The 14,314-nt window shown below is 46.6% G+C and overlaps 1 long non-coding RNA gene across 3 annotated transcripts in view; it reads left to right on the plus strand.

Annotated features, from left to right (window-relative positions):
* The first annotated feature begins 1,565 nt into the window (after positions 1–1,565).
* Positions 1,566–14,314, plus strand: part of LOC114014675 (uncharacterized) — a 268,275-nt gene continuing 255,526 nt past the window's right edge. For all 3 annotated transcript variants that reach the window (XR_008731533.1, XR_008731534.1, XR_008731532.1), the window contains exons 1-2: positions 1,566–1,801; positions 3,919–4,230. This is a non-coding gene — a long non-coding RNA (uncharacterized LOC114014675). The remainder of the gene's footprint in view (positions 1,802–3,918; positions 4,231–14,314) is intronic.

Genomic DNA, 14,314 nt, shown 5'->3' on the forward strand with positions numbered 1-14,314 from the left:
CCTGCTGTGTGCACACTCATGCACATGCACTTGCACACCCATGCTGTGCACAAACCCTCACCCTGACATGCACTGTGCACACACCCTCACGTGCTGTGCACACCTGGACCTGCGCTGTGCACACCAACATGCACTGTGCACCTCTGCACCCGCATCGCTGCGCACACCCTGACACGTGCTGTGCACGCCCTCACACGCACACGTGCTGTGCACGCCCTCACGAGCCCCCTAACCGCCCCCCCCCGCGTGCACCCCCTGGCACTCGCCGACAAAGGGCGGCAGCCCCGCGCTCCGGCCCCGCCCGCGCTCCGGCCCCGCTCGCGCTCCGGCCCCGCTCCCGCCCCTGCCCCGCAGCCCCGACGTGGGGGTCCCGCTCGGGCCGGGCCGCTGCCCCCGGGGCGGGGGCCGGGATGCGGGGGGGGCAGCAGAAAGTTCGAGGCCCCGAGGGAGTGGGGGTCGGGCAGCCCCCCGCGCCTTTGTTCGGCGCCGGGGAGCGACCCTTGGCGGGGCGCCCACGCCGTGAGCCCGTCCCGCGGCCCCGCCGTCGGCACTGGGCCGGGGGTGGGGAGGGGGAGGAGGAGGAGGAGGACTGAGGCGGAAGGTGGCTCCCTCAGCCTCCCTCCCTCCCGCCCTCCAAGGTGAGCTGCAGCTCCTGCTCCGCGCTTCTTTTGTCTCGGTGCGAGGCCGCCGCGCTCCCCCCGCCCCGCCAAACTTTCGGCGGGGACCCCGCTGCCCCCCGACGGGCGGTGGGGCCCGGGGCCGGCGGCAGCTGCGCTCCCACCCGCGGCCGAGCGGGGCTGCCGGCCCGGGGTGGGGGGCGGGTGAGGGGTCTACGGCCCCCGCCTCCCCTCCGGGTTCCGCTGGGGCGGCCGCGGGCGGCCCCGGCTCGGCGCGGCACGCAACAGGTAGGGATGGCGGGGTACGGGGCGGGGGGCTGCCTGGCTGGGGGCTCTGGAGAAGTGCGAAGGGAGGGGGAGGAGAAGCAACAGTCTTCCCAAATTCCCCTTCAGTTGTTTATTTATGTACTTCCCGTGTCCATGCAAAAAGGGTTCGTTTCGCAACTCCGGATGATTTTCTTTTGGGTTTTTTTGTGTGTGTGTTTTTTTTTTTTTCCCCTCCCCCCCCCCCTTTTTTTTTCTTTCATTTCTTCCTTCTTTTTCTCTCTTCCCTTTTTTCTCTCTTTTTCTTCTTTTCTTTTACTACTTCTTCCTTTCTTTTAAACTTACTTGTCTTTACGTCCTGCGTTTGCCCATCTCATTCCGTGAGATCAAACTGACCGAAAGCAGCTACCCAGAGCCTCGTCCTCACTGACAGTCGGGGGAATCCAAACAAAGAGGTGCATCTACCGGAAATAATGATTTGAGAGATGTTTCTCTCCCTTCCCCACCCCCCCACCCCCCCACCCCCCCGGCGTCTAGAATTAAATTGTTTTTTTTCTGGGAGGTTCCCTTGGAGGGAAGTTCAGCGCCGGGGCCGCGCCGCGCCGCGGGGGGATGGAGGGGCGGCGGCGGGGGGTGAGGGCAGTGCGGGACCCCGGGGGGGGGGGGGGGGGCGGCCGGCGGGGGGACCTGCCGCCGCTGCCGCCTCTTTGTCTGCTCGGGCAAGTTGAACAAAAGGAGAAACTCGGATGAACTCTCCATCGCTCCCGGGTTTCTCTCATCTTCGACAACTTTATCCGGAGAGATTTACTCAACTTTCTCCGCGCTCTCCCGCCGCTGAACAGCAAAAAAGCCCCGCTGCGGGCTCCCGAGGAAAAAAGAAAAGAAAAAACCCGGGTTTCCCAGCAGCAAGCGAGGAAAAGGTACGTTGGGACTCGGCGTGTATTGTTCTCCGGGCTGCCCCCCGCGCCCCCCCGCCGCCGGGCGCTGGGCTGGGGGCGCACGGGGGGCTGCGGCTGGCCCAGCCCGTCCTTTGTACTCCTCGGAGCACATGCAGGTATTTTGGGGGGGGGGGGGGGGGTAGGGCCGTCGTTCCGCCCTAGCTGCAGTAATGCAGGCTGGGGGGCAGCCCTCGGGGGGGGTGGGTGGGTGTCTCGCCTCCTCCCTGTGCCTGCTTTGGGTTTGGTCATTTATTTTTTTCTTTTTTTGCGGGGGAGGGAAGTGGGCTTGGAGTGCTTTCGGTGGGTTCGGGACAGAGGAAGGCTGAAGACGGGGAAAAGTTCTTGGGATTGTTGGGAGTGCTGGCCAAGGGGGAGGGGGGGGCTGGGGGGCCGGGGAGGGCAGCCTGCAGCAAGGACGAGGGGGGGGGGACACCGCAGAGGGTCACACATTGCTGCTGCGGGACCATCCCAGGGGAGCAAGGTGCCCAGAAGTGTGCAGGCACAATTTTAGGAGGGGAGGGACCAGGGGGAGGACTTTGTTCTTCCGAATGCATTGATCGGGGGGAGGGGGGGGGGAAAGCAGTGGGAAGGGTCAGTCCAGGCTGGCCCGTCCTCAGCTTGTCCTCCCCTGCGCAGCCCGCTCAGCTTCGTCCCGTGGAAAAAGCGGTAATTGCCTGGGTTTTGTTCCATCTTTCCGGTATTTGCGCTTTCTAGAGCAAGCATTGCAACTTTGGAAAACTTCCTCAAGCCCACTTTGTACTTTTCTAAATTATCTTGATTAACTTAGTGTCTTCTTAGTTCCCCTTCCATTTTTCTGTGCTATGTAACAGCCTCCACTTTTCTTCTTTTTTCATCCCAGTCCACTACTTTCCCTTTCCGGTGTTATTTTCTTGTCCTAATTTGTCAGTTGTCCTTTTTCCTCCTTAGATCTGTCCATTTGAGAATTTCTGAAGTCTCTACTTTTCCACATTCTATTGTTGCTCATTCTCCTTCTTCCTCGTCCCTGTCCACCTCTATGCTTACTTGCGATTCCCGTGAAAATCTCCTTTGGCCAGGATCTTTCATTTCATGCATGTGTAGATATGATCGGGTTTCTCTTGATATGTAGCAAATATAAAAGCTTCTTCCCGTTCCCTTTCCTAAAATTATTTTTCTGTGGTCTGCCCTACGTGCATGTTACTCAGTTAACATAGACGGAGCTTCCAGCAAAAACTTCTTATGCATTCACCGGTATTCACCTTCTCCTTTCTTCTTGTCTTTATCTTGGTGCATATGCATCTTCCAGTCTCTAAAGCCTCTTCTAGCTCCTCTTCCTCATCGTTGGTGTGGAAGTTTGTTCTTTCCCCCACTCCAGCTTGGCAGACTTGACGCTGTTCCTCACATCATGATTTCCTTGGAGTGCAGACTACTCCAAGTTTTCTTGCCATTCCTTATATTCCCCTGCCCAACCTGAGCAAACGCTTGCAGTTGGTACTCCTGAAGGAATGGCAGAGCAGGGGTACCAGCGCAGGCAGGCATGGATTTGGCTGTTCTGGCTTGCTCCTTGCTGGGCCAAGCACCAACAGTGATGCTTGCTGCTCTGGCACCGGCTGCAGTAGCGTGTCTGCTGGTGGAGGTGCCACGGAGGGACACTGAGCCAAGGCTGAAGTGGGAGGAAAGATCACCCTTAAGTTCTCTCCTCCACCATCCTGATACGTCTCCTTCAAAAAGGTTGATGAGTTTTATTTTTGCTACTTGAAGCTTTGTTATTGACTTACTCTTTTCATGAGTTTTGAAATACCTGCCGGGGCAGTTGAAGAGCCTTTATATTACCTTCCTCTCCTGTCACTTCAGTGCTTTCTGTAATGTAGGACTGCACAATGTGTAGAGAAATATGAAAGCCTTTTTCTTAAATCATCTTCTGTTACATTCCAGCCTGATGATGTTTTTAAAGTGAAATGCTGTCACCAGGCTTTGAGTTTAGTATGTGTCTAAATCTGTGAAGAAATACGTGTTTGAAATTATTCGGAAGAATGTAACTTTATAGCTGTGTGTTCGTCCCTGACTGGTGCGGCAGAGTTACTGTGCTGAACTAACGCTTCTTCCCCTTATTCGAACAGGTCAAAACATGGTTGTGGGGAAGATGGGATGGGATGGCTGCCAAAACGCCCGCCTGTGATGGGTGCCATATTGCATTATTCTGTGAGCGGTGGGATACAGCTTGGGATTCTTCAGGGGTGGTTAATGTGGCACAAACTGGACCATGCAGCTGCGGAATGTCTTAACTGTTTGGATTCATACATAACTTCATGGGCTCCTGGAACAAGTGGAAGAGCCTCTTGCCGAAACTTGAGGATATTGTGGGAAATGCCGCTGAGACCCATTTGGATTATTATCACCATCTGTCACCAAGGTTCTGCAGCTGATGAAAGGTATGTGTCTGCCCTCTTGCAAAAATACTGTCTTGTACATCAAAATACCAAGCGCATTGTCTTCATCTTAAACTTGCTCTGTAACCTTTTTTTTTTTTGCCTCTGCCTTGCTGCTGACACCTAGCAGTAGTTTTGAGTGGCGTAATCTGACAGAAATGCCTTACTAATGGTTTGGCAGCATTTATATCTTGAATGTAGCAGGAAAAACTGAAAGTGTTTTTGTTTTCAGAGTTAACTGATATTTTCAAGGTAATGACTTCAAGGGGTTGAGGAGTCTGAGCAACTCTAGATCAGACTAGTTAACTTCCAATAAAAATAAATTAAAAACAATTTACACAAAGCATTTTCTACAATTCCGATCTTCCAAGTAGCTGACTTTGTTTAAAGACGTGTTAGTATTTTGGGTTGAACACAAGAAAACAACCTTCTATTATTTAACCTCTCTTCTTCCAAAGAGAAACAAAAATCTTACGGATGGTTTGTATGGGGGAGAGAGCAAATAGGGATATTTCACTTTAAAAACACATGAAACAAAAGAACTTGAATTTCTAAGTTTTGATTTAAGGCTTCTTGTGGAGCATGTTTACATCCTGAATGTCCTAGTACTGTGACAGCTTATTGAATGCAGACAGCTCTCAGTTTTCTTGTTACTGTATGAGATAACAGGTGTACAAAAATGAAATGAAAACTAGTGGAGGAAACAAGCTATTAGAAGAGTTATTTATGAATAACAAATTATTCTTGAATCTAGATTAAGTGTTAATCCAATGGTGAAGAAATCATTGAGCCCCTCAGTGAACTATGAAAATTGCAAAGCAAATTTTAAAACTATTTAAAATCTGATCCTTTTATACCTGTTTTGTGCAGTTCTTATTTATAGCTGAAAATGAATGACATGAAAATAGTTGGTTTTGCTGCATATTTCAGCTCATATGATTGGTTCCAGCCTAGACCATATGTAGGGCAGACAAGTATTCATAATCTTAAGAAAAGTGCTGAGCTGGCTGGCCTACTTTAGAGCAAAATAGAAATCTGAACGAATAATCACTTGTTATCCTTTCCAGTTGTAAACAGAGATACAAGAAGCAATACAGTCCCAATTTCCTCGTTCTGACTGTGTTGTAATAAAGACCAGCTCTTAATTTTCTTGATTATTGAGGATAAGCTTTTTGTTATGTACTGAACGCAATTAATGTACATTTAGATTGCCATTCTTAATATTGTGCATTTATACTATTTTTGAACTTTGCGTGACTTAAGTTAGCCATATGAAAGTCTTTATTTTAGAGGTTTGAAAAAGGAAAGTCTTAGGCTGTTTGTGGAAAGAGGGAAAAAACCCATAATAAATGGATTGAGCTGGATAAAAATATTTAGAGCTGCTATCTAGTGTCATCTGGTAAAAGCAGCCCAGCTATTACGTTGCTGTGTTCAAAGAAAACCAAAACTCCGATCATTTTTCCTTTCTGTGCAGATTTTCTTGTTCAATTTCTTCTCAGGCACTTGCCGCTCTTTAGGAAAGCTAAACTGGACAGAAAAGGTACAATCTGCTTGAAAGCCATTAGTTTTCATCAGCACTGCAAATGCGCGTGGATTTTTACATACAGTTAATGTAAATAGGGACAACTCCTTAGCTTAGCTTCATCTGAGAGTTTGTATAGACTGAATTTGATCATTGCCATAGGATTCAGGATATGTTATGCAAATTATTAGATATACTTGTGTGTGTTTATACCTGGAACATCTCAAACTTTAATGACTTGGTGACAAAACTTTTCCGATTTAAAGAAGGGGAATACAATTTATCTGTCTTCAAATTTCTTTGGACTATTTCCAATAAAACGAAAAGAAGCATTCTCATATTCGGAGATAGGATCTGCACAGAGAGGAGGAGTAGGGCCAGCTAGGAAATGTTTAGCATGGTAGTTCCCAGCTGGTAGGCGTGCTGCGTTGGTGGGAGGTGAGACCCTTGCAGGGCTTGGATGGAGATGGAGAAAATGCTATTTGCAGGCCCTGGCTGGAGCATCCCTGCACCTTCCTCCTGGGAGCAGCCCCAGCAAAAGGGGCAGCAGCAGCAGGTGGGGCAGGGGGTGGCTGGAGTCTGAGCAGCACCTGGGTGCTGGGGAGCACCTGCCTTCACTCAGGTTAACTCAGCCCTGCTGCCATCGGTGGGGGCTGGCTGTGAGAAGCCTGTTTGCTGCTGTGAGGAGCCTGGGAGCTGTGCTCGGGAGGAGGGTTCCAGGTACGAGGGCCCTAACCCTGTAGCTCTGCAGTGTGTGGAAAGGGTTGTTCTTGTGCTTTGTCTCTGGTTGCAGTTGGGCCATTGCTTGCTTTGCTTGTGACTGTCCTGGATGGTGGTGGGAGTCCTTGCGGGTATCCTGGGCTGGGGAGTGAGCTCTGGACTCCCCCTTGCAAGGCTGTCCTGGGATGTGTCATTGTTAAACTGGTAGCAGGACTTGCACCTAAAACAAACACAAGACAGTCTGAGTAGCAGTTACTCCTTTGAACTGTATTCTCAGTGAAGAAGGTCTTCCAGCCAGTGTACTTTGTGGTGTGAGGAGGTGCCTTGCTCCGTGTAGCTGGGGTGAGAGTAACCATGGCCGTGGCCTCAGGCTGGTGGAACAGAAGAGATTTAAAAGGGTGCAAGAAGTGCTTTCACAGAGTGTGGTGGGTGGGTGGAGTGGCAGTGTTGGAGTTGTGCATTGTGAGGAATAAGCAGAGGAGAAAAAGGACAGGGTCTGTCACTTCAGGGTTCTCAGGTAGCACGTGAAGGTGGTATGTGGAGTATCAGCAAACATCTGGGAGGGTAGAAAGGAAAATGTGATAAGGACTTTTTTATTTATTTGATTGTTCCTTCCCTTTACTTGAAGTGCTTTATTTTGGGTCATGAATTCCGGAATTCCCAAGTGAGGTAGAACTTTCTGCAGACCCATGTGTGCCCCACTGACTCCTGATATGTCATGGAGAGAGGGATGCTTACCTGAGAGCTTGGTGTGAGGCTCTGCTCCTGGCAGCTCAGGGCAAAGGGGCTTCCTTCTCCGCAAGCCTTCCCAGAGCATCCTCCTCGGGATGCGGAGGTCCAGTTTGGCTGGAGTAAAATTTTGGGAGAAAGCTTTGGTAATGTGATTGTTAGTCCCTGAAAGGACTCCCAAACAGTCTGAAGAGTATTGTGTAGTTACGAGGAGGATGAGGTGGTGAGTAGTGACTGTGCGCCTTCCTGGGAACATGAGGGAGAAGCTGTAGGATGGGGCATATTTCTAGGACAGAGCTGGCTTTGTAGCTTTGGCTTCATAGAAAACCGTGTTGATAACGGTGTCTGGTTTGTTTTGTTTTGTTTGGTTTTTTTTTCCCCCTCTTTATTTTGCTTAATGCTGGCTGAATCCCATGTGCTTAATCATATACCTTCATATAGTAGAAAGTGTAACTGCAAATACGATGATTTCTCTTTTTATTTATCTGCTTTCCCTGTTTTTCACCTTATCGAGTAACTTGGGGTACAACATTTGCAGAACCAACACACACATTGGAGCACGGTTTGTTTCTTTTTAGCTTGTGTGAGAAAGGTAGGAGAAAGCTGACCAAGGCTGGAGAGTTGCCACTTGCAATGTGAGGGTGGGGGATGCTTTACTGCCCCCCTCCCCCATTCCATTATGGTTACGATTGAGATATACTTGCATAAGAACTTATAATGAAAAAGGAGCTTCCACTGCGTGAGCTGCTTTCTGTAATGTGCTGTCACTTAGTCAGAGGCATATCGTGTCTGGAATAGTTTTCTTTCTCTTGATTGAATTTATCTTATATAGCAAGAAGCTTTCCAACTCACTAAAATTCTATTTTGATTCTTTTTTTACTTGCCTTGTCAGAACGTGAAATTTGTCACAAACTATGTGACGCCTGATGCTGTTGTGCTTGACACCTTGACCTTTCCTTGATTAAAATGCAGAGGTGTGTTTGGGGTTGGGGGGAGGGGAGGGGGAATAGATAAGCTAGGGGGCATGCAGAATATTTTAACACAAAATTAATTGTGGTCGTTGTGGGGGGACAGGGACAGCACATCCCCTGAAAGGTGACGGGACTCTGCAAGTGTGGATGCTGTGGTGGGACCAGTGAGGACATACTGCCTTGAACCCTGTGCAAGGAAAAACGCCCATACCTCATCTCAGTGCTATGCCCCTGCTAAAAATAACGAAATGTTACATTGTGTATATTTAAAAACTAAAAAGAAACCTCACGTCATCCAATTAGAAACAATGTTGCCACCTTAAACAAATAGTCTGTGTTTTGATACATTGTAACCATCCCGGTATTGGTGTTTCTGTCACTTTCCCTGTGTGGGTGGGTTTATTTTTTTTCCCCTAACTGTTCCTAGAACATCTCCTAAGTGAAAGGAGTTGCCTGAAATCCTGTACCGGGCGGTGAGTGTGGTGTTGCTCTGGGTGTCAGCATCACTTTTCCTCCAGAGGTGAGGGAGAGTGGTGGGGCAGGACTGCGGGTGGAGGAGGTGGGTGTGGGTGTGTGTGGGGGGAAGGCACATGGTGCCGTAAAATTTAGTGAGTGGGCAATGGGAGGGGGCATAGGGTTGGAGTGGTGGTGGGCAAGGCAAGGAAGCAGCGAGGCATCTTGGAAATGAGGGCTGGTTGCTGGTGATTGATGCGCTGGAGAAAGGAGAGGTGGATTTTGTGGGACTAGAGGAGAAGCGGTTTGTCGTAATTTATGTGCCTGGAGGCCATCGGAGCATTTCTAATGGGAAAATGTAGTGCAATCTTTAAATGGCCGTAGCATAGGTTATAAATATCTCGGGGATCAGTAGTATTGGCTTCTTCTTGGTGTATGATAAAATAGTTTCTGTTTAATGCTGTACAAGGAAAGAGAAGTTTAACTTTGTGTGTTTTGAATTAAATCTGCTCCCAGAATAACTGCAGTCTTCAGCTGAGGATACAAGTTAGCTTCTTCTGTTTGGCTTCGCAATACTGTGCAAGGCAAAAAAAATCATTTAGGTAAGTGGTTCAGGAGTTGCATATGTTGTTTTAATGTTATCTTGGAGGTGAGACTTTGTGTGGCTGCTCGTTTAGTTATCTTTCAGAATTTGCAAATGGGTTTTTGGTTGTTATCAGTGTTGCTCTGTGCATATGCTCTGAAAATAATAAAAGTTGTGATGGCTCCGGAATACCTAAGAAGGCACCGTGAAGATTATGTGGCAAGCAGAGGTGTAGCTAAGCAGCTTGCTGGTGTAGTGCCACACAGGGTGTTAATTCAGACCTGTAAGCTACTGAAACTGTGATGGTGCTACTGGCCTTCATCTATTAATTGTTGCCTCCCAGCTGAGTTTGCATATGATGTGGCTCTGCTGGTGCTGTAGCTGACCTGAGTGGTGGTGGCGCAGGGGGCTCTTCCCTGGGCTCCCTGTGGGGTGTGAATGTGGTCTCCGCTGCCCTTTGCAGAGGGGCTGCTGTGTAAAGGCTTTGTGTTGGGAACAAGTGTTGGAAACCACAAAGGTGTTGGAAGAGGCATTCTTCCGCTTACAGAAGATGCATAGCCTTATTGGTAAAAAAATCAGAAGATAAGCGTACTGTAACCAGAGGTATGACCAGAGATAGCATACCTCTCGTCATCCGTCTTAATTTGGCCGTATTCAGAGTTTTATGATGCAATATAGGCAGTAGATTTATTCATTTGAGTTCCTGGACTGGACTGATGGGGCATGTTTAGGCATGGGTCCCTACGGAAAAACAGACATTGGAAGGAAGGGTGGTTCTGGTTCACAACTTCATGTTTTTAGTGCCTTGCTTTTTTTTTTTTTTTAATTGAAATTCATTATACTTACAAAAGAAGTAAGGAAAGAAATATATTTCTAAACCCAAAAGCTTGTTCTTTATCATGTAGATACCTTTCATCATCAGGATTTGTATATGTTACTTTTATAGTCTCACATCTATGCATTTTGTGGCTTTATCAGTTTAAAGTTCTCCTTTTGCATATGGTTAATATCTGCGTCCTAGATCATGACTCGGTTTATCAGATTTGGATTAACTGCCACTTCTTCTTTTCAAATAGCTTCTTTTCCATGGTATCAACACCTGATATTTGAATATTATCATCCATCTTCAGGAGACTTTGACATATGAGCATTTCAAGCCTAATTTAGTTGATTTGAACGTGTTGTGAAAAACTTTGTTTAAATTGAGAGAAAAGTTGAGTGATTATTGCTTTTAAAGCATAAATGGGAGCACAGCTTGCAAAAACAAATTAGCTGTCCCTTTAAATATCCATATTGTCAACTTAGTTACTTTCTGTAGATCTCCCATCGATGGGAGAGAGGGTTTCTCCTGCAGAAATTCCAGTGCTTTGGCAGCGGAGGAAGGGGGCTGCAACTTGGTATAATTTCATGACAGCAGTTCATCTAGTAATAGGGCTGAAAAGGGAGTTTTAAGGGCAACAATAAGAGGAAGCTGCTCCTTCTCCCCAAAGGAATGAATGGACAATTTACTTAATGTCTATTGAGGCCGGTTTTGGAGCACACAACCCATCTAGATGCAAGACTAATTAGATGTTAGTTTATTTTAAATGTCTTATTTAAACTGATACTTGACACCTTCCTTGTATGCCTTTTAGTGTATGGTAGCTTAAAACTAATACCTGAAATATTTTCATCAGCCAGTTTGCATTCCCCAGTGCATTTTTTTCCCTGTTTAGCCACCAACATTTGAGCTGCTGTGTCTAAATCCAGTCATCTAGGTCGATTTTTCAGCAGAGCCAAATAACAATCGCTGTTGACTTCTGTGGCAATACTGACCACTTGCTTTTTTTTGGAAAAGCAAGTCAGACACCAGCACCCCTGTGTATACACGTACATTATATGCTTATACTTTAGACTTAAATACATATGTACATCCTGTGTGTAAATTCCCATCAGTCAAAAAACATATAATGGAGAAGCATCTATTGAATTAGTGATCAGGCGTATAATGAAAAAATTCACTTTAATCAGGTTTAAAACGCTTTATCTCAATCTCAGGCATACTGCTCACTCCTTTCCCACCCATTCCCCCGCCCCCCCCCCCCCCCCCCCCCCCTCCAAGACACCACTGAAAAGAAGCAAGGCATATCTGAGGTGGATATGACAAGCACTAAAAAAAGAAAGTGTTTTCAACTGGCAATCAATCTGGCTTAATGTTTTTATGTGTGTATGTAGAATGTATATACACAAGTTATATATGTTGGTTTGATGGAATGCATTGCTTTAAATTATACACAGTCTAATACTTGAAGTGGCTAGAGGAGGTTGTTTATATATATCTTGTTTTAACATCTTTAGTAGGAATTGTGCCACCAAAACTATGTGTGGAATGTTGCTTGTTGTGGACTTCATGGAGGGTAGATGTATGAGTGGCTTTCTTTTTGAGACAAGGGAGAGCATGTTTGCAAAGGAAGACCAGACCCATTCCCAGATTGATTTCTTTGCATTTGTAAATGCAAAGAAATCAATCTACTGCTTTGACCTTGGTTTGTGTGTTGTGGTTAAAACATTTCCCCCCGCCCCCCCCGAACACTGTTGCAAAAGGCAGTAAGTTAAGTTATGATGGATCAAAGTGAGGGTAGGACAGAAAAGAGGCAGAATAAGAATACTTTTGCAGATTTCTGTGTGTGAGGCTGTTGCCCAGGGTTAGGCATCTCAAGCCTTTCCTCGGAGTGTTGGTACAGTCCTATGGAGCGTGGTTGGGCTGTCCGACAGCTGTGTAGGAGACCATATTCTAGACACTGAAAAATGTCTATAGCATTATTAGAAATAAGGATTTGCAGACCCTCTGTAGCCTGGTAGGTAGTTTATGAAGGTGAAGAGGAGGGGAGCTCGCTGGTTTGTTGCTCTGCTCTATCAGCGACGGTGTACCCGAGTGATGGGTGCTGAGTTAGAGCAGGGTGTATTCTGGGTGTCTGGCTGCTCGGTGTGAGCAGTGCTGTGCCAACGCCCCGGGAATTGCCAGGAGCCATTTTGCATATATTTTGCATATAACATTTTCCCTTGTTTTCTACTGTGGGCAGTGGTTTATGGCCACAATTTGTGTAAGAGGAGCAGGGTATCTTTATTCTTTTTTATTCTGAGTGCTTCCAGGCTGAAGAGAACTATGAAGTAGACCCTGTTATTCCAGGTCAGTGCCTGGATTAACTTCTTGGCAAAAAACTTGTTATGGGTCATGTATCGCCATCACTGCAAAACACAGTGAAAGTGAAATAGGGTATCTCTAGTACTGCTTAGGTAAGATCAATTTCTCCTACAAAAACCAAAGAGGAATCTCTGTGGAGGGGCAGGGGTTGAACGTGGTACAGTAACCACTTGCCAGAAAGATGCTTGGTAGTAGTTAGCTTTTGAGGGAGGTGCAGCTACTTAGTGTGTCTCTAAAGAGAGCCAGGGTGCACTCATTGGAAGAATATTGGCCTCTCTGTTGGGCAACTTATGTTGTCATATGTATTTTTAGTGAATTTTGACTTAATCTGCCTCTTGCCTTGGCACTCAAAGATGAGAAATACAGGCTCTGAGGAATATTGCCATGAACGGTTGATGCCTGCATTTGAGGGTAGGGCCCTACTTGCTATATAGCAGTGCTGGCGTAATCTATAGGCATTACTGGCCGTCTTATTTTTATTTCTGTAGTAGGAGAAAGGGGAACAAACACTTAACTAAGCATAACAGAATATTTATTTTTTTCTTATAACTTTTGTCCTATCTTGGTTCTCCAGTTCTTGGATTTAGAATTGCTACACTAGCTGCACATGCCTTATTATGTTCTGTCGAAATTGAAATAAGTAGAAAATGTATTTGAAAAAACATTCAGCATAAGAATTCTGAGGTGATTAATATTAATTTTAAAATGAAATCTCATAATTCAAGGGTCAAAGTCTTCTGTTTGGGGAAAATTATCGGTATAGAAGCTCTCTGTATCTTTAACTGAAATGGTCTCTAATTTATGCTTGATTCTTCTGGTAGGTTAATGTTAATTAGTTTAACATATCACTCATAAAAGATGTCATAGTTGAGTCATTGTGTAGGTAACAAATCTTGCACTGGCTAGCAATGAAGAAATATTACCTCTATTAAAACCCACAGTTAAACCGTGGAGTCAGTAAGGACTCATGACATTTCACAGTCATCCAGCTTAATGCATTTTAATGCTTTCAGTGGTGTGAGGGTTTTTTCTTTTGGGGGGCTGTGTGGGGGATAAGCCAGTGATGCAGAGCTTTCAGATTATGCAGCGCAGTGTGTAGCGTAGCTTGTGCCAAGAGAGAAACCTGGTAGAAATGCAGATGTTAGGGCTGGGTGCTGTAACACCCATTTAACCTTAAAAAAATATCTCTGGTGTTGGGTTACCCAAGGAAAGCATACATAAACAGTGGTAAAAAGCCCTCTAGTTCTGAATATCAGCAGATTTAAGTGATTTGATATTAACACAGCTAAACATTTTGCAAGTATACATGCTTGTAATTAGCTAAGTAGTTTCATCTATCTCTGCCCTGAGAGAAGCATTAGAACTGATTCTATAGCGGAAGGCAAATTTCAGTTGTAATTGTGGAGCGGTTAGTATGACTCCATAATCTTTCTTATTGAATTTAAAAAAACCAAAACAAAACAATCCCCAGCCTCTCAGAGGAGGTGATGGTGTAGTGCTGCCATCAGGGCTGTGAGCCTGTGCCAAGCCCTGGCATCGTGCTCAGCTGTTACAGGTACGCCAGGGCATGGGGCTGGCAAGGCAAGTTGGTCTGATCAGACCTCTAAGCAAAAGATGCTGCCCTCGTCTATGCATCCAAACGGCGATGAGCACTGGGATAAGCATTTGAGAGGGCTTTCTCTGCCTGAGGAAGCCTGGATCAGTGGAAGGTCTTGGGTCTTGAAAGCTGGTGGATTTTTACTTGAACAGCACAGGCTGGCATGGTCAAGGGATAACGGCTTTGCATCACAAATTAATGTGGAAATGTTTAAACCTCTTCCCTTGCTAAAGGCCATAAGCACTTGCACGGCGCAGGAGGAAGGCAGTCCATCTGGCATGCGGCAGAGAACGTCTGAAGCTTTGGAGGGCGCCTACCAGTCCACCTC

This window comes from Falco cherrug, chromosome 3 (assembly GCF_023634085.1).
Source record: "Falco cherrug isolate bFalChe1 chromosome 3, bFalChe1.pri, whole genome shotgun sequence".
Classification (NCBI taxonomy): Eukaryota; Metazoa; Chordata; class Aves; order Falconiformes; family Falconidae; genus Falco; species Falco cherrug.